The 27,213-nt window shown below is 41.2% G+C and overlaps 1 pseudogene; it reads right to left on the reverse strand.

Annotated features, from left to right (window-relative positions):
* The window catches only part of LOC112619406, a 35,869-nt pseudogene extending 10,857 nt beyond the window's left edge, over window positions 1-25,012 (reverse strand).
* Between the last annotated feature and the right edge of the window lie 2,201 nt (window positions 25,013-27,213).

Consider the following 27,213-nt stretch of genomic DNA (forward strand, 5'->3'; position numbering starts at 1 on the left):
GAGACTCTGTCTCAAAAAAAAAAAAAAAAAAAAAAAAGAAAAAGGGAGAGCCTGGCTGGGATGAGGACTGCCACCATTGGTCAACAGGGTGGCTGACCCAGGAGGATAGTGACACTTGGGGTGGAGGGAGGGGGAAATATCTAGAGGAGCACCAAGGGCAAAATGTGGTCTCATGAAGCTTCATAAAAAGGTATCTCATCCATTCCCCACACTCACCTGGCCATGGGCTTTTGCTACTTCCCCAAGTTAGCCTAATGAGCAGAGGTGGTTGATGGTCTCAAAGGACTGACAATGAGACCACCGTAAACAAAATCTTGGGACAATTTAAGAAAAACAGTTGCTGTGAAAGAATAACCACAAGCAGAACAGCCTACAGCAGAAGAAGCAGACCTATTGACAGATATGAACAGGAATCTTAATACCAAATAAAACTTTGCAAATAGGAAACAAGAATAAGTGGTTTGAAGGAGAGCCAATCAAAGGTACTAGATAAAAAAATTACAATTGCCAATATAAGGAATAAGTTGAAGAACTGAATGAATGACAAATGGGTAGAATCTAGAAACAGATCCATATGTCCATGGGAACTTGGAATATGTATGTAGCATCATAGCCTGATAGAGGGAAGATGAATTCATCAATAGTCCCTAGAAAGCTGGTTAATCATGTGGGAAAAACTTGGAGTAGATGCCCGCCTCTTTCTATATACAAAAATAAACTTTAGGTAGAGTAAAAGCCTAAACATGAAAGGCAAAGCCATACATCTGTTAGAAGTAAATGTAGAATTGTTTTTTGTGACACTGGAATGGAGAAGAATTTTGGAAGGTGCTGAAAAGTACAGACTGCAAGGGAGACAATCAATGGAGTTAATGACACCAAAATTAAAGATTTCTGATACCACAAAGTTACCAGATGCATGATAGATTTGGAGGTGACAAAGTGGTAATAACTGACAAAAAGTGATAACTAGAGAACACAGAAAACTCCTGCGAGTGGATAAGAAAAGGATGAGGATCTTGTAGGGGACCCTGCTGATGCCCTGCCCACATTCCTGGCCCATCTCTGAGTTCCCCTGCAGTTATGATCAATGGTTCCCAGCATGCACACTGCTTCCCACCTGTGTGGGAGCCTCTCTCTTTCTCAACCTCAAGGTTTTTTCAGGTGCTGTGGGAACTTGCTCAATTTAGGTTCAGTGCAAATTGGACAAGCTAGTGGCTGAATCTCGCCAGGGGCAGCTCTCAACCAAAGGGGACCAGTGAGTAGCACATAAACAGCCTAGCTTCCCCATATCCTGGTAGGACAGTTCTGAGGCGTGTTCAACACAGGTCCTCAGAGGGTCCTCAGCAGGACTGAGCCCCGGTTGCCCACAGCAATTATCTGCCCATAACTTACCCTTTAGTGGGTTTTCTCCTTTCCTTTTCTTGCTGTCTTTACTCCCTTGCTTGTACTTCTGAATAAATGACCTGCACCCAAGTCTGTGACTGAGACCTGCTTTCCAGGCAACACAAATTAGGACAGATATGCATAAGCATTTCACAGAAGGGGAAAGTGGAAAGGATGGCAAGCGTAGGAAGAGATACTCAACTTAATAAGCAGAGAAATGGGCCAGGCACAGTGGCTCACGCCTGTAATCCCAGCACTTTGGGAGGCCAAGGCGGGGGGATCATGAGGTCAGGAGATCGAGACCATCCTGGCTAATGCGGTGAAACCCCATCTCCAATAAAAATACAAAAAATTAGCTGAGCATGGTGGCACGTGCCTGTAGTACCAGCTACTCATGAGGCTGAGGCAGGAGAATCACTTGAACCCTGGAGACGGAGGTTGCAGTGAGCTGAGATCATGCCACTGCACTCCAGCCTGGGTGACAGAGTTAGACTCCGTCAAAAAAAAAAAAAAAAATCAGAGAAATGAAAAGTATATAGGGAAGTACAAATTTACATGAAAAGTATGGAAAAAATAAAAAAACCTCGATTTCCTAAAGTGCCTATGAGAATTCAGAGAGGCAGAACCCCCATAAATCACTAGCGAGGTCATTCTGGAGAGCAATTAGCAATGTTTAGTGGCTTTGCCTAGATGCACACCCTATGATCTCACAAATCCTCTTCTATGTGTAGGCCCCACACAAACTCCCACACTCACACCCTACCTGGCCTACGAATCAAACTGATCTTCAGGGTTCCTGGTAATATTACCATATTTCTCAAGTCCATCACTCTCCTTCTCAACTTCTTTCTTCTGGTATCTTCTCTTTCTTCCTCACATTCAGCGGATGACCTCACTTCTTATTGAATTGAGAATATGGAAGCAAACAGAAAAATATTTCCCCACATTCCCATCGCCAAATCTACCAATCTACCAGTAAGTATGCCTGTATCCTCTGCCTTCCTCCCTTCCTGACACTAACTCTTTCCATCTTTCTCATCTCCTCATGAACCATGTTTCTAGACCATCACTACTGTCTCCTGATCATCAGTTTCTCCCACCTGTTGGGTCATTCACACCAGTATGCTGCAGCAGTTCCTACATAGCAGGAGGAGGAGAATGAGGGACAGGGGCAGGAAGGGAAAGCAGAGAAGAGAGAGGAGGAAAGTGGAAGAAAAAAGGAAGGAAAACGTCCCTCTTTTATACATTCCCCTTTATATTTTGCTTCATATTTATGCTTCCCTTTACAGCAAAATGTCTCCAAAGAATTGTCTATAATTCTCAGTCTTCCCCTTATTGGGCCCATCAATACCAGTGGACATAATAGATAGATTCCTCTGTCTTGAAGCCCTTTCTTCACTGACCCAGGGATGCTTCTCTCTTGCTTGAGCCTTCTGTCTCATAGCGTCTACTTCTCAGTTTCCTTTGCTGGCTCCTCATTCCCTTTCCAGACTACATGTGTTGCCTTGCTCCAGAGCTCAGTTCCCTAGTTGTTCTCTTCTTAATCTACACTCACTCCCTGCGTAAACTTGGCTTTAATATCATACGTACCAGGACAACTTTCTAGTTTTATTTCCAGCACAGACCTTAATCTCAAATTCCAGAACTAACCTCTTGACATCTCCACTTGGATGTCTGATAAGCATTTCAAACTTAAAATGTTAAAACCAAACCACTGGTTTTCCCCTGAACCCTGTTCTACCTGTTGTCTTCCTCTTAATAAATGGCACGACTTTATCTTCCCAGCTGCTCAAGTCAGAACTCTTGGGGTCACCCCTGATGCTTCTCTTCCTCCCATTCCCCATATCCAGTCCATTAACAAATCTCATTGGCTCTACTTTCCAAATTTGCGGCAGTATTCCTACCCTTCTCCCACCTCCACCACCACCACTCAGTCCAAGCACCACCTTCTCTGCTCAGGACAGTAGCAGTGGTCTCCTAACTGGATTCTCCCTCTCATGCTTACTCTCCTGTCATCTATTCTCCACTCAGCTTCCAGAGGGATCATTTCAAAAAGTCAGGTCTTGTAGTTCTTTTCCTTGAAATCCTTCCTACTTCACTCAGAATGGAAGCATCAGCCTTTACATGGCCTGGGGACCCTATCTGATTTGGCTCCAGCCTATTCCTGTGGTCTCATATCTCCCGTGCTCCCCTCCAGCCTCCCTTCACTCAGTCTGCTTTAGCCTCACCCACTGCTAGTTCTGGAACAAGTCTTGCACTTGCCATTCCCTCTGCCTGGAATGCTCCTTTTCCAGATATTAGCGTGGCCCGCTCTCTAACTTCATTCACGTCCCTATTCAAACGTTACCACGTTCTCAGAGAGACTTTTCCTGACCACTGTATTTGAAACAGCATCCTCCATTGCTCTCTGTCCTCTTATCTTGATTTATTTTCTTCCTTGCACTTATATAACCTAGCATTGTGTGCTTATTGTCTATTTATTTTTTTCCCATACTAAAATAAGGGAAGGGATTTTGTCTACTCCCAATCATGCTGTACTCCCGGTACCTACTTGTATTTAGCACAGACTGGCACCAGATAAATATATTTTGAATAAAAGAATGAACAGGCACACAAGCAAAGCTTGAGCGCTAAGCAAAGATTTTCATCCCAGCATTTTACATAAAAAATACTGGAAACAAGCTTCATGCCCTTCAATGAGAGAATGAAGAAACAAAATGCAGTCCAAGCAAAAAGAATGAAATGCTGTTCAGCTGTTTCGAGGAACAAACTAGAGTCATGTATGCAGCTATCAAAATGGGTAGGTCTTAAAAACATAAAGTTGAGGGGAAAAAGTAACAAGGAAGATGAAATAAAGAGTATGATACTGAACGAATGCTAGGATTGAGAAATGGGGAATAAAAGGAAGACATTTTTAAATAAAATAAAAAGCACAATACAAGAAAATAGAATAAGGGTTCTTCCATAAACCCACAATGATAGTGTGTTATGAACTAAGTTGAACCGTATGTTTAAGGTTTAAAAATAATGTATGTGTGAAAAAATAAGAGTTGCCTTGGGAAGTACTTATTTACTTAACTGAAAAATATGGGATGGGATTCCTAAGAGCTGTAGGTGAGACGAGTGGGGCCTGATCCCATCAGGGAAGGCTTTGTGGAAGCAGGGAGACTTGAGGTGTTCCTTGAAGGATGAAAATGACATAAACAATGTAAGCAAAGAGCAGTAGCAAGACATTCTAGTGGGCCCCAAAACTCTGGAAGTAGGAAAGCTGGATATAGACCTATCAGCCTCAGGAGATGGCTCACAGTGTAGGGGAAGGGGTGCAAGAGAAAAAGATAAAATTGAACATACTTGCTAAGATCAGATGGTAGAATGCCTTGGCTAGACTAAGGAATTTGGACTTGATTCTAACACTGGTGATACCAATTTTGTGTAACACTTGCCCAGTGTCACCCAACTATTAATGTGGAAGCCAGCATTTGACTTCCAGCAGTCTGATTCCAGAATTCCTACTTTTAACTGCCATGCTTAACTTCTTTCAGTGAGCAACAGGAATCTAGTCAAGGGTTCTGAGAATTGCAAGGTAATGGACAAGGGATTTTAGCAGGTGGGTTCACCAAAAGTGTGCAGAATGGCTTGCATGAGGCAGAGACTGGAGGTGAGCAGTCTGTGAGGAGGGGAGTGTGACAATGTCCATGTGAGCTGATAAGACACTGACTAGCATGCTGCCAGGGAGATGGGACAGGGAGTGACCAATGAGGTAGAACCAATGGGGTTGACTAATCAGACAGGCCACAGATTTGTTTTGTGGCCCTCCTGTGTGCTAGACATTGGTCTAGGCTCTGAGGACAGTGTAGTGAAAGAGATGAACACAGATAATTAACTACTAGTAAGCATACACACCACTGTCAGGCAAAAGGAATGCAAAGTTCCAACCTAAAGCAGAAGGAGGGCGGTCTTTGTATTTAATTAGAGCTCTTCTTATTAAAATAACAAATGTTAAGCATTAAGTAGTCTTAATGTTTCATACCCTTGAAAAAAATAATTCTGAAAAAAAAAATCACGGTTTTAGAATTTCTTTCTATAACCAAAAAGGTAGAATATTTGCCTTTAAGAAATGGATTCCCTGTTCAAGTTAATCATCTTTATCTGAAAATGCAAAGAAGGTGGCTTAATGGTCATTGAATTGACAGATGTAACTGGAACTCTAATCTGGTTCTGTGATGCACAATTATACAGAAATGTAAGATCTGAGTTTGTGGATAACCAATGTGTTATCTTCAAGCAGATTTTAGAAATCAGAATGAGCAGAAATTTTAACTGGAAGATCAAAAGTACAAATCAACAAAATTCATCCGCAGGCAGAGGTTGCACAAGATGTAGCAATTTTTTATAAATATTTATATATTCACATGAATCATACTTTACTTGCCTTGTTAAGTAAGTTATTTGACCCTCTTAGGCATTCTTTTATTCATGAAATGTAATTGCACTGCTATCAAAATAACTATAATATCTGATACCTATGCAGACATTTATCTTCTGTTTTTGTTTTTAACTTTTGTTTTAAGTTTAGAGGTACACGTGCCGGTTTGTTACATAGGTAAACTTGTGTCATGGGGGTTTGTTGTACAGATTATTTCATTACCCAGGTATTAAGCCTAGTACTCATTAGTTATTTTTCCTGATCCTCTCCCTCCTCCCACCCTCTACCCTCCAGTCTGCCCCAGTGTGTGTTGTTCCCTTTTTTGTGTCCATGTGTTTTCATTATTTAGTTCCCATTTATAAGTAAGAACATGTGGTATTTGGTTTTCTATTCCTGTGTTAGTTTGCTAAGGATAATGGCCTCCAGCTCCATCCATGTTCCTGCAAAGAACATGATCTTGTTCTTTTTTATGGCTGCATAGTATTCCATGGTGTATATGTACCACATTTTCTTTATCCAGTCTATCATTCATGGGCATTTAGATTGATTTCATGTTTTTGCTGTTGTGAAGAGTGCTGCAATGAACATATGCATGCAAGTGTCTTTTTAAATTTTATTTTACTTTAACTCAGGTTTGTTACATAGGTATACACGTGCCCATCATCTAGGTTTTAAGCCTTACGTGCATTAGGTATTTGTCCTAACGCTCTCCCTCCCCTTGCCCCCACCCCGACAGGCCCCAGTGTGAGATGTTCCCCTCCCTGTGTCCATGTTTTCTCATTGTTCAGTTCCCACTTATGAATGAGAACATGCAGTGTTTGCTTGTCTGTTCCTGTGTTAGTTTGCGGAGGATAATGGTTTTCAGCTTCATCCGTGTCCCTGCAAAGGTCATGAACTCATTCTTTTTTATGGTTGCATAGTATTCCATGGTGTGTATGTACCACATTTTCTTTATGCAGTCTATCATTGATGGGCATTTGAGTTGGTTCCAAGTCTTTGCTATTGTAAATAGTGCTGCAATAAACATACGTATAAACACCCTAGAAGAAAACCTAGGCAATACCATTCAGTACACAGACTTCGAAGGCATAGACTTCATGACTAAAACACCAAAAGCAATTGCAACAAAAGCCAAATTGATAAATGAGATCTAATTAAGCTAAAGAGCTTCTGCTTAGCAAAAGAAACTATCATCAGAGTGAACAGGCAACCTACAGAATGGGAGAAAAGTTTTGCAGTCTATCCATCTGACAAAAGTCAAGTATCCAGAATCTACAAGGAACTTAAAAAAATTTACAAGAAAAAAACAAACAATCCCATCAAAAAGTGGGCAAAGGATATGAACAGACACTTCTCTAAAGAAGACATTTATGTGGCCAACAAACATATGAAAAAAAGCTCATCATCACTGGTCATTATAGAAATGCAAATCAAAACCACAATGAGATGCCATCTCATGCCAGTTAAAATGGCAGGTGTCTTTATAATAGAATGATTCATATTCCTTTGAGTATATACCCAGTAATGGGATTACTGGGTTGAATGGTATTTCTGTCTTTAGGTCTTTCAGGAATCACCACACTGTCTTCCACAATGGTTGAACTAATTTACACCCCCACCAACAGTGTATAAGCATTCCTTTTTCTCCACAGTGTTGCCAATATCTGTTATTTTTTACTTTTTATTAATAGCCATTTTGGCTGGTGTAAGATGGTATCTCATTGTGATTTTGATTTGCATTTCTCTAGCAATCAGCGATGTTGAGCTTTTTTTCATATGATTGTTGGCCACATGTATGTCTTCTTTTGAAAGGTGTCTGATCATGTCCTTTGCCCACTTTTTAATGGAGTTGCTTGTTTTTTCTTGTAAATTTGTTTAAGTTCCTTATTGATGATGGATATTAGACCTTTGTTAGATGCATAGTTTGCAAAAATTCTCTTCCATCCCATAGGCTATCTATCTATTTACTCTGTTGATAGTTTCCTTTGCTGTGCAGAAGCTCTTTAGTTTAGTTAGATCTCATTTGCCAATTTTTGCTTTTATTGCAATTGCTTTTGGTGTCTTTGTCATGAAATTTTTGCCCATGCCTATGTCCTGAATGGTATTGCCTATGTCCTGAATGGTATTGCCTAGGTTTTCTTCCAGGATTTTTATAATCTTGGGTTTTACATTTATTACTTTTATAATTTTGGGTTTTACATTTAAGACTTTAATCCATCTTAAATTATATCTTATAGGGTGTAAGAAAGGGGTCCAGTTTCAATCTTTGGCATATGGTTAAGCCGGTTATTCCAGCACCATTTATTGAATAGCTAATCCCTTCCCCATTGCTTGTTTTTGTCAGGTTTGTCAAAGATTAGGTATTTGTAGGTTTATGGTCTTATTTCTGGGTTCTCTTTTCTGTTATATTAGTTTAGGTATCTGTTTTTGTACAAGTACTATGCTGTTTTGGTTACTATAACCTGGTAGTATAGTTTGAAATTGGGTAGTATGATGCCTCTAGCTTTGTTCTTTTTGCTTAGGATTGCCTTGGCTATTTGGACTTTTTTGCTTACATATGAATTTTAAACAGTTTTTTCTAGTTCTGTGAAAAATCTCAATGGTAGTTTAAAGGAATAGTATTGAATTTATAAATTGTTTTGGGCAGTATGGCCATCTTAACAATATTGATTCTTTCTATCCATGAGCATGGAATGTTTCTACATTTGTTTGTATCATCTCTTTTTCTTTGTACAGTGGTTTGTAGTTCTCTTTGTAGAGATCTTTCACTCCTCTAGTTAGCTGTATTGCTAGATATTTTATTCCTTTGTGGCAGTTGTAAATGGGAGTTAGTTCCTGATTTGGCTCTTGACTTGACCTTTGCTGGCGAATAAGAATGCTAGTGATTTTGGTGATTTTTGCACATTGGTTTTGTATCCTGAGACTTTGCTGAAGGTGTTCATCAGCTTAAGAAGCTTTTGAGTGCAGACTATGAGGTTTTCTAGATATAGGAACATGCAGTCTGCTGAGATAGTTTGACTTCCTCTCCTCCTATTTGGATGTCGTTTATTTCTTTCTTTTGTCTGACTAACCTGGCTAATACTTCCAATACTATGTTGCATGGGAGTGTCGAGAGAGGGCATCCTTGCCTTGCACTGGTTTTCAAAGGGAATGCCTCTATCTTTTGCCCACTCAGTATGATGTTGGCTGTGAGTTTGTCATATATGACTTTCATTATTTTGAGGTATGTTCCTTCAATACTTAGTTTATTGAGAGCTTTTAACATGAATGAACGTTGAATGTTGAATTTTGTTGAAAGCCTTTTCTGCATCTATTGAGATAATTATTTGGTTTTGTCTTTAAGTCTGTTTATGTGATGAATAATCACATTTATTGATTTACATATGCTGAGTCACCTTGCCTCCTGGAGATAAAGCCTACTTGATCGTGGTGGATAAGCTTTTTGATGTACTGCTGGGTTCAATTTGCCAATATTTTGTTGAGAATGTTTGCATTGATATTCATCAAGGATATTGGCCTGAATTTTTCTTTTTTTGCTGTATCTCTGCCAGGGTGTTATATCTCTGCCAGGGTTTTGTATCAGGGTGATGCTGGCCTCATAGAATGAGTTGGGGAGGAGTCCCTCCTCCTCAATTTTTGGAAATAGTTTCAGTAGGAATGGTACTAGCTCTTCTTTGTACACCTGGTAGAGTTCAGCTGTGAATCTGTCTAGTCTTGGGCTTTTTTTGGTGGATAGGCTATTTACTGCCTCAATTTTAGAGCTCATTGCTGGTCTGTTTAGGGACTCAGTTTCTTCCTGGTTCAGTCTTAGGAGGGTATATGTGTCCAAGAAGGGAATGTAACAATTTCTTCCATATTTTCTAGTTTATATGCAATAAGGTGTTCGTAATATTTTCTGATGGTTGTTTGTATTTCTGTGGGATCGGTGCTAATATCTTCCTTGTTGCTTCTGATTGTGTTTATTTGGTTATTCTCTCTCTTCTTCTTTATTAGTCTAGCTAGTAGTATATTTTATTACTATTTTTTTAAAAAAACTAGCTCCTGGATTCATTGATCTTTTTAATGGTTTTTCATATCTTAATCTCCTTCAGTTCAGCTCTGATTTTCGTTATTTCTTGTTTTCTGCTAGCTTTGGAATTTGTTTGCTCTGGGTTCTCTAATTATTCTAGTTGTGATGTTAAGTTGTTAACTTGGGATCTTTCTAACTTTTTGATGTGGGCATTTAGTGCTATAAATTTCCCTCTTAACACTACCTAAGCTGTGTCACAGAGATTCTGATATGTTGTATATTTGTTCTCATTAGTTTAAAAAGTTCTTGATTTCTACCTTAACTTCATTGTTCAAAAATCATTCAGGAGCAGGTTATTCAATTTCCATGTAATTGCATAGTTCTGAGCGAATTTCTTAGTCTTGATTTCTAATTTGATTCTGCTGTGGTCCAAGAGACTGTTATAATTTCAGTTCTTTTGCATTGTTGAGGAATGTTTTACTTCCAATTATGTGATTGATTTTAGACCATGTGCCATGTGGTAATTAGAAGAATGTATATTCTCTTGTTTTTGGGTGGAGATTTCTGTAGATATCTATCAGGTCCAGTTTATTCAGTGCTGAGTTTAGGTCCTGCATATCTTTGTTAATTTTCTGTCTTGATGATGTATTGTCAGTGAGGTGTTAAAATCTCCCACTTTTATTGTATGGGAATCTAAGTTTCTTTGAAGGTCTTTAAGAACTCGCTCTATAAATCTGGGTGCTCCTGTGTTGGATGTATACATACTTAGGAAGTTAGGTCTTCTTGTTGAACTGAACCTTTTACCATTATGTAATGCCCTTCTTTGTCTCTTTTGATCTTTGTTGGTTTAAAGTTTGTTTTGTCAAAAACTAGGATTGCAACTCCTACTCTTTTTCTGTTTCCCATTTGCTTAGTAGATTTTTCTCCTTATTTTGAACCTATGTATTTCATTGCATGTAATATGGATCTCTTGAAGACAGCATACTAGTGGGTCTTGGTTCTTTATCCAGCTTCTCACTCTGTGTCTTTTAATTGGGGCTGTTAGCCTGTTCACATTTAAGGTTAATATTGATATATGTGGACTTGATCCTGTCATCATGATGCTAGCTGGTTATTTTGCACACCTGTTTATGTGGTTGCTTTGTAGTCTCACTGGTCTGTGTACTTCGGTGTGTTTTCATAGTGGCTGATAACAGTCTTTCCTCTTCATATTTAGTGTTTCCTTCAGAAGCTTTTGTAAGGAAGGTCTGGTGGTAACAAATTTCCTCAGTGTTTGCTTGTCTGAAAAGATCTCATTTCTCCTTTGCTTATGAAGCTTAGTTTGGCCAGATATGAAATTCTGAGTTGGAAGTTCTTTTAAGAATGTTACTATTGGTCACCAATCTCTTCTGGCTTATGGAGTTTTAGCTGAGATGTCTGTTGTTAGATTAATGGGCTTCACCTTGTAGGTGTCCTGGCCTTTCTCTCTAGATTCTTTTAACATTTTTTCCTTTCATTTCAACCTTGGAGAATCTGATGATTATGAGTCTTGGAGATAATCTTCTAATGAAGTATCTTACTGGGGTTCTCTGCATTTCCTGAATTTGCACGTTGCCCTCTCTAGCTAGGATGGGGAAGTTCTCATGGATGATATTCTAACATATGTTTTCCAAGTTGGTTCTGTTCTTTCCATCTCTTTTGGGTACACCAATAAGTCGTAGATTTGATCTATTTACATAATCCCATAATTCTCAGAGATTTTGTTCATTCTTTTGCATTGTATTTTCTCTTCTCTTGTCTGCCCATCTTATTTCAGAAAACCAGTCTTCAAGCTCTGAGATCCTTTCCTCCACTTGATCTATTCTGCTATTAATACTTGCATTATGAAATTCTTATAGTGTGTTTTTCAGTTCTATCAGGTCTGTTACATTCTTCTCTATACTAGCTATTTTGTTTGTCAGCTCCTGCAATGTTTCATCATGATTTTTAGCTTCCTTGCACTGGGTTTCAATGTACTCCTGTAACTCAATAAACTTATAACTATTTATATTCTGGATTCTACTTCTGTCATTTCAGCCATCTCAGCCTCAGCCCAGTTCTGAACCCTTGCTGAAGAGGTGATAAGGTCATTTGGAGGAAAGAAGGCACTCTGGCTCTTTCAGTTTTCAGCATTCTTGTGCAGATTCTTTCTCATCTATGAGGGCTTATCTCCCTTTAATCTTTGAGGTTGCTGACCTGTGGATAGGTTTTTTTTCTTTTATCCTATTTGATGACCTTGAGGGTTTGACTGTGTTATACGGTGTATTCAGCCAACTGGCTTCATTTCTGGGAGATTTTAGGGGGCCAGTGCTCAGCCTCCAACTCCTGGACTGTGAGTTCTAACTCCGAGGGACTCGTATTGGGTCCCAACTTTGTTCTCTGGCTCCTCAGGGTTTGGAGTCCACTGTGCTTGGGGTTGGGCTGAGGTGCAGCAGCTTTAACAGAGTGCCAGCAGATGTGAGGGTGCCTGTCTCCCTGAGGGAATTTACCACAGTGGAGGAGGCAAGGCAGCTGGTGACCGTGTGTGCTGTTGCACTGGAGGTGGTGCTGGCTTGGGGCAAGGTGCTGGCTGGCACAGGTCTGGGTGCCTTCTCTGCCCTGCAAACAGGAGTAATAGCTCAGGGGGTGGGAGAATCCCCTGTTCTCTGCGCAGTGTTAGCACGAGGGCAGGATACTGGCAGTGGTGGGGTTTGCTGGCTTGGTGCCCACCAAGGCTCTGTCTACAATGGTGGTCAGTGGAGGGTTTGGGGACGCTGCACACCTGTATGCTGGTTGGGCAAGTAAAGCAAAACCTGGCCATGCAGACATGCATGAACAAAGTGGTCTGGGGAGTAGCCATGGGCTCAGGGGAAGTTCCAGTATGGGGAGGGAACATGTGGACTGGTGCACAGCCATAGGGGCCACCTTGCTGGAGCTCTCCAGCAAGGTCTCCATGGTCTGCCAGCATAGAAGCTATGTTGTGAGCCCCCAGGGCACCCGAGACTTTCCTGTAAGCATATGTGGTCAGGCTGGGGCCCTGGGAGTGACCAATAGACCAAGGAGTGCAAAGGTCAGACTAGCCCCATCTGATGTGCAAAACCATTCTGCAGAGGTCAGGTCAAATAGTTCCCCTAGGGCTAAAGTCTCTTATGGAAGCAATTTGAGCCTAGAGGGATGGCTGTTCCTGGCCATGCTCCACTACAGACACTCTCGCACTAAACCACCTGTGCTCCACATCAGCTGGCTAGCTGCCCCACCACTTACTTGTCTCCTGGGGGCTCTACCCCAGAGAGATGTGGACCAGCAATTGCTCAGTGCAATCAGCCCAGGATGGAGGATCTGTGCCATGGACCCAAGCCAGGAGTTCCTTGTCTGGTGATGAGCAGTGGGGTTGTGTGAGACCTAGGGGAGATGGACTGGCCTCCTTTCCTTGGGTCGACTGCAGCTTGTTGGACATGTGGATAATGCACTTAGGGTCTTTGCTTCTTTGTTAGTCCAAGGGTAGCAAGGACAGTCTCACCACGGAGGCAGTGTCGGAGAAGCTTTCAGTTGTCCCTGGAAACTCTGTCTGGGAAGTTGCTGAGTTGCTACTAGCTTGATAGCTCTGGTCGGGGGTGGCTAGAGGCCCAGGCCTGGAGGACCTACCTATTGAGGAGATATGGGAACTGGCACCTACACAATAGTCTGGACACTTTTCTGTAGGGCTACTGTATGTAGTATGCTGGGAGTCCTCTCCAGTTTCTAGTCCCCTTGGAATTTCCAGTACCTGGAGGTATCACCAGTGAAGGCTATGAAACAGCAAAGATGGCAGCCTATCCCCCTCTCTGGGAAATCCTTCCTAAGGAGGTACAGACCTTTTGCTAGCCTGAACGCGCCTATAGGAGGTAGCTGAAGACTCAGTTGGGGGGTCTCACCCAGTAAGGAGAAATGGGGTTGGGGATATGCTTAAAAAAGAAGTCTGGCCACATTTTCACAGAGCAGCTGTGTTGTTCTTGGAGTCTGCTACAGGCCTCAATGACCTTAGACACTCCAAAGCCCAAAGGCTGGAATGGCTAAATTGCCCAAACAGCAAAGATGGTGGCCCACCCCTCCCTCTGGCAGCTTTGTCCCAGGGAGGTTTGAAACCTCTGTCAGCTGGAGAACACTGGCTGGGGTGCCTGGAGGCCCCTGTCGTGAGGCCCTGTCAAGTCAGAAGGGATGGGATGGAGGAATCACTTAAAGAAGCAGTCTGGTCATGTTTTTGCAGAGCCGCTGTGCTGTGCTGGGTACCATTTCCTCCACTGGTCGGCTTGGACTCTCCAAAGCCTGAAGGCTGGAATGGCTAAGTCACCCAAACAGCAAAGATGGCAGCTCGCCCCACTGCTTCTGGGAGCTCCATCCCAAGGGGTTTTCAAAACTCTGTTGGCTGGAGAACACTGGAGAGGGTGGCTGGAGATCACAAGTTGGGAAATCTTATGTAGTGAGGAGGAACAGGATCAGGGAACCACTTTAAAAAGCAGTCTTGCCATGTTTTCATAGAGCAGCTGTCCTATGCTAGGGGATCCCTTCTGCCTCTGGACAGCTTCGACTCTCCGAAGGCTGGAATGGCTGAGTCACCCAAACAGCAAAGATGGCAGCCCACCCCCTCCGCTTGGGAGCTCCTTCTTAGGGAGGTGCAATATCACTAGTGGTGGCTGGCTGGAACTCCAAGCCAGTGGGACTTATCCTGCAAGGAGTGGCAGAACTGGGGCCTGCAGACTGTTGCTGCTCAGCCCCCTCTTTCCTAGGGTTATAGAGGTGTAACCTCCTGTTTTGCCAGAGTTGTGGCTGCTTTTGCCAGGAAGCCCAGAGATTGCAAGTATCTAAGGCTCCCGGGTCTCCATGCATGCCCCTGACCTGAGCAGCTGCATTGCTGAGACTCCACATAATTCTATGTGTCAGACTAAAGGCTCTGGTGAGTGGGTTCACAAAGGGATCCCCTGACCTGAGGGTTGCAAAGATCCATGGGAGAAGCATAGGTTCCCGAGGTTGCATATTCAGTCATTGCTTCCCTGGGGAGGGTGGGAGTTACCTTGGCTCCATGTTGCTCCCGGGGTGGAGCATTATCTTGTCTTGCTTTTCTCCATGGCCCAGTATGGCATGGGAAATGGTTGGCCCTGTATGGCATGGGATGGTTCCCTATGCACCCAAGAAGTTCCTGGAAGTCACTGAACAGGCTGGGCTCAAAGGATTCCTTAGTCACAGATGAGGGGCCCAGACAGAATAAATGTCTCCACAGATATTAGTGTGGGAGGATAACGGCTGAGACCAGATGCCTGCTTCCACCAGTATCTTGACCCAGTGAAGCCCACCTTCTCCCAGTGCCCCTTAGACACAGGAGGATATCCACCCGGATTGAGAAAATTAAGTTTCCACTGCCAGGCAAAATAAGGCCTCAATTAAAAATTTAAAAGAATTGTAGAGAATACAGAGAAACAAACTTCAGTTTGTAAATGGAAATATAATACAGATCTATCTATATATAAATGCTAGATACAGAGATCTATATCTCATATGCTGTATGCTCTGATCTATATGCTATACATGATTAATTTCTTTTTGTCCAGATGAATAGAAAGTGCCATTGGAGTAGGTATATCAGTAAAGGAATGTTTTGGCTAAAATAAAAGAAAACATGGGCTGGGTGAGGTGGCTCATGCCTATAATCCCAACACTTTGGAAGTCCGAGGTGGGCTGATTACTTGAGTCCAGGAGTTTGAGACCAGCCTGGGCAACATGGGAAAATCCCGCCTCTACAAAAAATACAAAAATTAGCTGGGTGTGGTGGCGCATGCCTGTGGTCCCAGCTACTCGGGAGGCTGAGGCAGGAGAATCACTAAGCCCAGGAGATTGAGGCTGCAGTGAGCCAAGATCACACCACTGCACTCCAACCAGGGTGACAGAGTGAGACACCATCTGAAAAACAAAAAAAACACAAAACATGACCCTCAAAACTTAAGAATTGGAGATTTTTATTTTTCACATGACAATAAGTTTGGTAGTGGGCAGTTGCTGACTGCTCAATGATGTCAGGGACAGTGTCTTTATTGTTTTCTTCATGTCTGTATTATTTTCCCTTGTGGTTGCTCCAATGCTCCATCCATCATACCTGCATTCAAGGCAGAAAGGGAAAGGTCTGGCTCAAGCTGTTCTTGTCTCCCTTTATGAGGAAAGTCGTGGCTTTCCCAGAAGTCCCCCAGCAGACTTTTCTTTATATCTCATTGGCAAGTACTCAGCACCATGCACATCTCAAATCGTAATTGAGGATTTAAGGTGAAAATTGAATGTAGTTAAAATTGTCCTTGAATAGTTCCTTAGGAGTTTGCCATGTTGGAGGCCAGCCTGCTGGAAGCCTACACTTCTTTTAGAAGCTCACACTGTCATTCCTACCACAACATTGGAACAGATCTTTGTTTCAGCAGGTGAACTAGCTAGTATTAGGTGTTGTAGCATTTAAACAGTAGGAGCTTTAAACAAAGGGATTACACTCAATGCAGCAAGATACTTTTACTGTGAGAGAAATATGGAACCCCCACCCCAAGCTCATTAAATAAACTGGTGGGTAGAAATGACCTCACTATTTAAATAGTTGTCCACATGCTATGAAGCATATGGTGTAGAGGAGTGGTTAAGAGTCTGTCCACTGGAAACAGACTGCCTGGATTTGAAAGCCTGCTCCATCACTGACTAGCTTGTGCTGTGACCTTAGGCAACTTACCGTGGCTCAGTTTCCCATCTGTGAAATGAGGAAAATAATGCAACCAACCTCATAGAGGTTATTGTGAGAAATAAATGAGTTAATAAAGGTAAAGCACATGTGTCTGACTCATGCTAAATACTATAGAACATTTAGGTATTATTATTATTATGGTTCTTGTTATTCCACAGTTGCATATACTCCTGTAAAATATGCATAAGATGCTACTCTAGAGAGGAAGGCATTCAATCAAGATTTGTTGAATTAATAAATAAACTATAATATTTAAAGTATTTCACCCAATATCTGATTAATATTCAACCAACAGTTGTTACTAATACTGCCACTTTAGTACCTTTGAACTTTAATGATCATGTCTCACGTGAAGGAATGCAGAAATGCACCACAGCGAGGGAGGAAGTACTAGATATTTAAAGGAAAATGAAATTCAATCCTTAATAATGTATATATTTATCACAAGGTGATCTGTGTAAATATTAAGGGTTTAAATCATTTAACCCCTCCTTGCCTTGGTCAGATGAAAAAGTTGGACTAAGAGAATTTTAAAAGTGAGTTCCCTAAGGTGTTAATAGGTGTCCTTAAATAAATTTGGGAAATCTAGAGTTCAAGTTAAATGAATTACTGCTGTCTCTTTTTTTTCTGCGGCACTTATCAGAATCTTGAGGTTAATTTGCCTTACAAATCTCTGAAAGTGTATATAGAATGAAGTACTACACAAACTTGTTTGATGACAGAATCCTTTTTTTTTTTTTTTCCAATTGCTGTGAACATCCTGCAGGTCTCCTGTTCTATCAAATGCTAGATGCCTCTGAGGTCCCCCATTCATTCAATTCTAAAATCTCCTCTATGACTAATGAAGGTCAGTAGGTGGAGAATGCTTTTAACATATAGTTATACAGTTCAAAAATCCCGAATGGTGCTTTGTAAATATCCGTGCTGGGGCTGGAGCTATTGTTCTCATCTTTGCCTGCACCTTGTAATCACCTAGGGAGCTTTAAAAAATACTGATGCTCAGGTTGCATCCTCAGAGATTCTAATTTAATGGGTCTGGGTGCCACCTGGGCATTAGATTTTTCAAAAGATCCTCAAGTGATTTCTAATGTGCAGCCAGGGTTGAGAACCACTGGGCTAGGAGAAAGAATCTTTGGCTGGGACAGGTAATAACCAGGGTCAGAAATGCAAAGGACCACAGAGTTTGGGAGGGGAAATCAAAGGGAAAGACAGAAAGAGGAGACATGAGGTGAGGACGATGATTAAAACCTAGTGATGGTATGGGTGTAAGCTGTGTGAGAGAAGAGATGAGGCTGTCTGAGGGGATGGAGGATAGAGTGACCATGGAGAATGGAAGCTATATAGAGAGGAGTACTTAGAACACCAACTGGAAAAGATCATACTCCCCGAAAGACAAACACACACAAAAATAATCTCAAAAACGAATGCAAGCAGCCTGGTCTGAATGGATGGAAGCAGACCATATGAGCCATAAGATCCACAGCTTCAGGATTGGGGCCACTCCAAGGAGACTTCCCTTAGGCAGAACCCCTAGTGTTAGAAGAAAGTCTTTGAATTACAGCTGAATTGACTGTCTCATGAGAGATCTTCCTTTAGATTTGCCTCAACTGAAGCCAGTGTATAACCTGTTTCCTTCCACCATAGTGAGGTTTATGGTCTGTGACATAATTTTTCATAATTTATGTGAATGCTTCCTGCTGGGCCTCCATTGGATCCAGTAAGAAAGGGGAGGAAGCTAGGAGGAAGTGAATGGGGACTACATTTGCATCCATATATATATATATGGTGCCCAGTTTATACTAAAAAAAACCCCTATCTATTGTTTATCTCTGATTAAAGTTTAACTGAGTGTCCAGTATTTTATTTGGCAACCCTGGAGGAGAAGAAACAGAAAAACCAACTAAGATGTTGTCGCAGGTGTTGGTGACAGAGAAGATGACATGCAGTGGGTTCCAGTTCTATTTGGAAGTAGACTCTTGGAAATAGATTGATGTGGTAGGAGAGAGAGCCTGGGGTCAAGGGCCATGCAGACTCTGGAGAGCCTCTGGATGGACAGAGCTGCCAGTGCATCCAATGCCACTAAATGAAAAGAAAATTAGTTTTAACATTTCAGTCTATTGCTCTCCTCTTGTAAAGTCATGCACCCTGTGTAGCTGTCCTCATGACAACAGCTGTTTATTAACTGATTTCTATATAATGCGGTATTGAAACTAATACTGAGGGAAAGGGCCTTGTGTGCTGCCAAAAATAAAAGTAGCAAATAAACCATAGTTCTGGCGGTGCTGTGCCTAATATGACATTGCTTGTGACTGAGAAAATTATCGAAAGCCTCTGGGATCAGAAGACAATATAAATTAGTCCACAGATGGAAGGAATGCTGCTCTGGTCTTCTGACTGTGTCCCTTAACTTTTCGATTATGTAAAATTTTATCAGTATAACCTGTCTTATCTTATCACTGTTGCGAATATCATGTGAATTGCAAATATAAAAACTCTTTTATTAATATTCAGGTATTGTTGTGGACTGAATGTGGACTGAATCCCCACTCCAAATTTATATGCTAAAGCCCTAATGCCCAATGTGATATTATTTAGAGATGGGGACTTTGGGAGGTAATTAGGGTTACATAAAGTCATGAGGGTGGGGCCCTCATGGTGGGATTAGTGACTTTGTAAGAAGGGGAGGAAAGATCCTTTGACTGTGCACCCTCTGTTCCCTGCACACATGGGAGAAAGGTGATATGAGGGCCTAGTGAGAAGGTGGTCATCTGCAAGCCAGGAAGAAAGACCTCACCAGAAATCAAATTGACCAGAACCTTGATCTTGGACTTTTAGTCTCTAGAACGGTACATAAATAAATTTCTGTGGTTTAGACCGCTTAATCTATAATATTTTGTTGTGGTAGCCAAAACCGAATAATACAGATACTTTTTTTTTTTTTTTACAGAAATAATTAGGTATAAGCAAGCAAGAATGTTATCACCAAAGCAAAATCTCTTGCTTTACTTAACTGATTATTTATTTAGAGACAGGATCTCTGTCTATCACCCAGGCTGGAGTGCAATAGTGCAGTCATGGCTTACTGCACCGTGGAACTCCTGGGCTAAAGTGATCCTCCCACCTCAACCTCCTAAGTAGCTGGGACTACAGGTACACACCACCATGACCAGCATTTTTTTTTTTCTTTAAAACATTTTTAAAAAAAATTTTAGAGTCAGGGTCTTGCTACATTTCTTAGGCTGGTCTTAAACTTTTAACCTCAAGCAATCCTCCCACCTTGGCCTATGAGTAGCTGGGATTACAGATCCAAACTACTGTGCCCAGCTTCTTGCTATTTTCAGTCTGCCAGTGAATTTTCTGAATCTGTAAGCTAGGCCACCTTTAGCATATGGTCTCAAGTCTCCAGTCCTGGAGCAAATTATATTGTGTGTATCTCCTTGCCTTTTCCTTTTCTACCTCCCAAACATTCACATTAAGGGCAGCCTTGAGAAGGTAATGTCACAAAAGGTGCGAGTGTGTGAGGAAGAAAGGAGCTTGGTTGCTAGGAAACCAGGGAGCCAGTACAACCGAACAGCCACTAGGTGCTTAGGGATTGTGTGGTTTGTGCTGACTGCATGTGTATGAGTAGCTGGGGCTTTTCTCTTTTAGCACCAACTAGAAATCTGCCACATCCAGACTTCTAGTCTGACATCAGATGTAAAAAGATGCTGAATAATGTAATGACTAGTGAGGCTTTCCATTGCAGTGGCCCCCCCTTATTCACAGAGAATACATTCCAAGACTCCCAATGGATGCCTGTAACCAAAGGTAGTATCCAATTTAATATATACTGTTTTTTCCTATACATATGTGTCTCTGATAAAGTTTAATTTATAAATTAGGCACAGTAAGAGGTTAACAACAATAACTAGTAATAAAATGGAACAATTAAAACAATATACTGTAATAAAAGTTATCTGAATGTGCTTTCTCTCTCTCTCTCAAAATATCTTATTGCAGTGTACTCATCTGTTTTCAGACCACTATTGAATGTGGGTAACTGAAACCATGGAAAGCAAAACCACACAGATAAGGGGGGACTATTGTACGAAAGACAGAAACTCAACTCCAGAAAAGAGAATTTGTTAAATATAGTAACTGGGAAGTCTAGGGGTGGATACTGCTTTGGATAGGACTGGATTCAGTAACATGAATGTCATTAGCTCATTCTTTATCATATCTGTTTTCCTCTGTGCAATAGTCTCATTCTTATCTAATTTATTTTTCTGACTCTCAGTGGGATCCCTGCAGGCAATAAGGAAGGGATAGTCTGGCTACAGAGCTCTGGGTTCCTATGTTTCCAGGAACCATCTCCAAGTAAAGAAAGAGATTTTCTTTCCTAGGATTCCTATGTTAAATCCCAGAGAAGGGATCTGATTACTCAGCCAGGTCACAGGCTCTCCTATTGCACTAGTTACTATGGCCAGAGTAGCAGAGTACTCTGATTTGTAGCACCATTAAGAACTGCATGGAATAGGGGAGGCAATTCTCCAAAGGAAAACGGGATGTGTTGTAGGAAGATGAGAGAGTTAACCGGGCAGGTCAAAACAGCAAATATCCACAGAAATACTTGAAAAGACACCTATACAGTTAGCTCTGACTTTTATTCATATGTAACTTTAATCAAAATTGCATATGAAGGATGCTCACTGATGCACTGTTTTTAATAAAGAAAAAATGGAAACAACCCCAGTGTGAATTCATAGAAAAGCAGTAAATTATTGTAAATTCATACAGTATAATACTAAATAGCAATTTAATTACTGACACAGAATGTGGCCTTGATATACATTAAAGGAAAAAAATAAATTGTAAAGCAGTGTTTAAAGTTTAAATTTTTTGTAAAAATTTTATTTCTCTGAATATTGCTCCAAATTGTTAAGAGTAGCTTTCTTGTAGGAAGTTACTACTGGATTCCCTTTTGGTGGGTTATAAACTACTAAAATGTGGTATTTTAGAATGAGCAATATTAATTTTACAGTTAAACCAATAAAGATGAAATTTTAAAAATTCATTATAAATATTAAAAAATAGTACAAATACTGTCTCCCATTTTGTAGGTTGTTTTTCATTTTCTTGATAGTGTCCTTTAAGACACAAACATTTTACATTTTGGTCAAGTCCCATTTATCTATTTTTGCCTTTGTCACTTGTACTTTTGGTGATATATCTAAGAAACCTCTGCCTACTGGGAGGTCATGAAAATTTACATCTATGTTTTATTCTGAATTTTATACTTTTAGCTCTTAAATTTAGGTCTTCGGCCTATTTTGAGTCAATGTTTATATATGGTGTGAGGTACAGGTCTGTGTAGTAAAAAATTTGGCCTCACCCAGAGGAAGGACTAACCTTTGCCCTCAGCTTCTGAGAGTTGAACTATATAATACCCAATGGGAGTGTCCTTGTTTAGGGTGGCAGCTGGCCACACCAGAGCTTAGGGTAAGGCTAGCTACACAAGAAAGACCAAATATGTGATTTAGGGTGGAGGCTTGTCATACTAGAAAGATCAATCATGTGATTCAGAGTGTGAGCTGTGGGTCACGTGGTTTTAGTCAACTTAGAGACTGAATTCAATCATGTTGGCAGTCTGTCAATCATGTGTACATAATGAAACCCCAATATAAACTCTGGATACTAAAGCTCAGGTGAGCTCCTCTGACTGGCAATACTCTGTGCATATTGCCACACATTGATGCTGGGAGAGTACATGTGCTGACTCAACAGGAAAGGGGAAACAGAAGGTTTGGGTTTGGCACCCTCCCAAACTCTGCCCTGTACTTCTTCCTTTGACTGATTTGAATATGCATCCTTTCCCTATAATAAACTATAACAATCAGCATAACAACTTTCAGTGAAATCCTGTGAGTCCTTATGGAAAATTATGAAAACTGAAGGTGGCTTTGGGAACCTACCAGAATTTGCAGTTGCTGTCAGAAGTGAGGGCCATTTTGTGGATATTGTGCTCTCTAAACTTGTAGTTGGCTCCAAATTATCACAGTGGGTGTCAGAAGTGGGATTCATGGGACTAAATCCGACTCACTGGAGCATGTGGTTTGGGAAGAAAAAGGATGAAAGGGTGGATGTTAACGAACTTTTCATTTCTGGATGGCTACAGAGTCAGCCATGATATGGAGCTACAGCTGTGCTATAATCAGTTACTGAAGGTAAAAGTTACCAATGGAATTTTAAAATGATGGACCCAACTCCAAGGAAGTATTCTCACTGGATGCATAATGAAATGCAGAGTAACAAGAAAAAGAAAAAGAAAAATATGCGATCTTTGGTTACTGTTATCTGTCATATCTAAAATGTGAGTATGGGGTAATGCAAGAATTTTGGGGTAAATCCTAATGCTGGTAAAGCTTGGATTCCAACTGGTTCAAGCTGCAGCTATTAGCCTGTAGAGCCCCTACCAATGAATATAGTTAAAATAAAATAAAAGAAAGTATTTGTGTGGACCCCCATCCTGGGCCTAGCTTGGATTCCTTCTGTTCCAATTGACAGCTGCTAGCCTCAAGACCCCGACAAAAGGAAAAATTGTGCTGAAACAACAGATAGTGAAGGAGGTTAGAATGATTTGTAAGAGAATAGGTACAACAAAGGGGAAAGAAAGAGGGGCAAACTGGGCACAAATTTGGCCAAGAAAAGTGGAAATCTTTAAATGGTTGTTAACAAATGAGGTGAATAAAGCAAACAGAGCTTAGGTGGAGCTGGGGTTGCCGGGGGGGGGGGGTGGTCAGGGAACCACCTGCTCTCAGGAATGCCAAAGAGAACAGAACACAAATCATCAAGCATTGTTGATGATAGTTAGTCATCTAGTGACCAGTAGAGACAAGGAACCAGGTGGTTTTCAGATGACAGCACGAAAACCTGCACATAGACCAGCTGGCTTCTCCCCTGTAGATCATACAATTTTCCTCCCTCGAGATGCTATCTTGGAGAACAGAGAAAACAGCTAAGTTGGATCGTTTGATTTGACTATTTGACTAGATATTTATTCTTTTTTTTTTTTTTTCATATGGAGTCTGACTCTGTCACCCAGGCTGGAGTACAGTGGCGTGATCTTGGTCACAGCAACCTCTGCCTCCTGGGTTCAAGTGATTCTCCTGCCTCAGCCTCCTGAGTAGCTGGGATTACAGGTGTGCACCACCACGCCCAGCTAATTTTTTGTATTTTTAGTAGAGACAGGGTTTGACCATGTTGGCCAGGCTGGTCTCGAACTCCTGACCTCATGATTCACCTACCTCAGCCTCCCAAAGTGCTGGGTTTACAGGCATGAGCCACCATGCCTGACTGATATTTACTCTTTTTACTCTATCATATCTATACTTGGCTTCTATATCATTTGAAGAAGGTATTCTGCTGTTTACTGAAAATTGAACAAAGAAAAAACCCTGAAAGTCAAAAATTTTTGGTGTTAGTAACCTGAAAAAGGCTGTTTTAAACAGGAAAATATTGAGATAACTTTAATCAGTGAGTTTAAGATTTTACCCTCTCCACTGGAAAGAACACCTAAGAGGACAATGAGATCAATTCTAGAAACAAAGGAACACTATATATATATAATCTAGCACATATGAATTATACTGCTCATATTTTGACCTATTTCATGTCAAATACATAAAGCATAGGTGATTTGGTGCAGGAGGGTGAAAAGGGAGCAGGGGGATTATTTGTACTCCTCACCAGAAAATCCCTGTGGCACCTCCAGAGGCAGATAGAGGTGTTTGAAAACCAGTGATCCATCTAGGGAAATTGGTCCTTCAGTCTTTAAGTGACTTTACAATAACACAACTGCTTAGTCAGTGCAGGAGCCCATACTGGCACCCAGGGATTTAACTTCTAGGACTTTAACAAGGAATAGACCATGTCAACCTCATTCCTTATCAGCAGGTTGACATTTTCTTCTGAACAAATAATGTATTACATTTTCAGCCAACAGCTTTTGAAAGAAGGGCTTTCTGTTGATCTAATGTTAATTATGAGGTCTAGTTCCAAGATTCTTTTTGCTCATTTTATCATGGTGCCTATTCTCTTTCAGCTTCTAGACAGAAATTTTTACTGTAGATATATAGATCTAATGTTGTGTCTCAGGGGTTTTCAACCTTGTTACTCTTGACATTTGGACTAGATATTTATTTGTGAGGTAAGAAGGCTGTCTTCTGCATTCTAAGATGTTTAGTAACATCCTGGCCTTTACTCACTGCATTCCAGGAGGACTATCACCCCACCTCCACCCCAGTTGAGACAAAAAAAAAAAATCCTCTACATATTGCCAAGTGTCCCCTGGGGAGGCAAAATTACCCATATTTGAAAGCCACTGCTCTTTCATTAGGATATAAACTGGTTCCAAGATACCCCTCTGGTGTACCCGCTCCTGATTGATCTCCAGCCTAATCACTATGGTCATACTCTCCTATGATAAGGGGTACTGGGGAAAAGGACTGTGTATTCATGACTCATTACTCCCCTCCCCAACAGTGAATCAGTAACACTCTTGGTTCAGGTTGCTTCACTTCTGTAAGGATGAGTAAATTTGTTGAGAAACAAATTATTCAATGATACTTGTTAAAGCATGGTAAGGAAGACTTCAAGACCATTACATTAGGTGTGGGGACAATTAAAATGGGGTCTTGCAGTCAGGGTGAGAGATTGGACTCAACTCTGAATATGGAAAGGAGAAATGTACAGCCAAGGAGCAGGGTGAGGGTCAGTGGATGGAAAATTACTAAGGAAGATTCTGGCTAAACCAACCTAACAGGATTCTTGCTGAAGACAGGCCAGGGTGTCAAACATCACCTGGGGGATGATGGAGGATGTGTAACCTAATCAGACATCAAGGATAATCAGATATTGAAGAAGGAGAGTTCTGGCTAAACTTACTTAGCAGGGCCCTTTGCTAAAGCTGGATTTTATAAGAAAGTGCACAGATGGGCGCTGGGAGAAGGTCCAGAATCCTGAGTAGTTTGGCCAAGAGAAGACTCTTTGTCACATTTCAGATGAATCTATCATGAAATAATTAGTGTCTCTGCTGATATTACACAGAATATAAATAAAGAATATATAGAAAGAGCTGGACATCAGCCTGAGGATATTGTTGAATCTTATTGTTCAAGTCATGTTGATTTTTTTTTTTTTTTGACTTGGAGTTAAAAGAATTCTAACTAATGAAATTAGACAGCTTAAGTGAATTCATTTTGAATAATTAAGGTTTTCACTAATCAATCAGATCTAATAGCATGATTTTACAAAGAGTGAATCATACTTAAAGATAATCAGATATGTTCTCCCCAGTTCAAGACAGTCTGAGGGGTAAACTTAGCCCAGAGAAGAAGAGATGGGGTTAGAGTCCATAGCGCAAAGTCTTCTTATTCTCAATCTGTTTGTTCCCTAGATCAATATTGTTAAGCTTCGAGTTCTGGAAAACACTTACTCTGAACTTACCCACCTCAAATTCTTCTACTGTGTCTCCCTCCTGTAATACACATTTGTTTTTATTCATTCTTTAATTAAGAAAATATTAATTGAGTGTGTGCAATGGGTCAGCCTCTTCTCTGGGGCCACAGATGCAGAGGTGAGAAAGAAACACATGGCCCCAGCCCTCACAAAGTGTGCAAATGAGAACCGAGAAGATGAAGGTGGAATAGAGAAATGGCATTAACAAATTTTTTTATTGTGGTAAAATATACATAACATAAAATTTACCATTTTAACAATTTTTTCTTTTTTTAAATTATACTTTAAGTTCTGGGATACACGTGCAGAATGTGCAGCTTTGTTACACAGGTATACATGTGCCATGGTGATTTGCTGCACCCATCAACCTGTCATCTGCATTAGGTATTTCTCCTAATGCTATCCTTCCCCTAGCCCCCGACCCCACAGCAGACCCCAGTGAGTGACGTCCCCCTCCCTGTGTCCATGGGTTCTCCTTGTTCAACTCCCACTGATGAGTGAGAACATGCAGTGTTTGTTTTTCTGTTCTTGTGTTAGTTTGCTGAGGATGATAGTTTCCGGCTTCATCCATGTCCCTGCAAAGGACATGAACTCATTCCTTTTTGTGGCTGCATAGTGTTCCATGGTGTATATGTACCACATTTTCTTTATCCAGTCTATCATTGATGGGCATTTGGATTGGTTCTAAGTCTTTACTATTGTGAACAGTGCTGCAATAAACATATGTGGGCATGTGTCTTTATAGTAGAATAATTTATAATCCTTTAGGTATATACCCAGTAATGGGATTGCTGGGTGAAATGGCAAGAAGGTTCTAAATCCTTGAGGAATTGCCACATTGTCTTCCACAATGGTTGAACTAATTTATACTCCCACCACTCCCTTTTTCTCTAGATTCCTCCTCTCTGGGCAGGGCATCTCTGAAAGAAAGGCAGCAATCCCAGTCAGAGGCTTATAGATAAAACTCCCATCTCCCTGGGACAGAGCACGTGGGGGAAGGGGCGGCTGTGGGCACAGATTCAGCTGATGTAAACATTCCTGCCTGCCAGCTCTGAAGAGAGCAGTGGAACTCCCAGCACAGCACTTGAGCCCTGTGAAGGGACAGACTGCCTTCTCAAATGGGTCCCTGACCCCCATGCCTCCTGACTGGGAGAC

The sequence above is a fragment of the Theropithecus gelada genome, chromosome 2 (assembly GCF_003255815.1).
Source record: "Theropithecus gelada isolate Dixy chromosome 2, Tgel_1.0, whole genome shotgun sequence".
Taxonomy (NCBI): domain Eukaryota; kingdom Metazoa; phylum Chordata; class Mammalia; order Primates; family Cercopithecidae; genus Theropithecus; species Theropithecus gelada.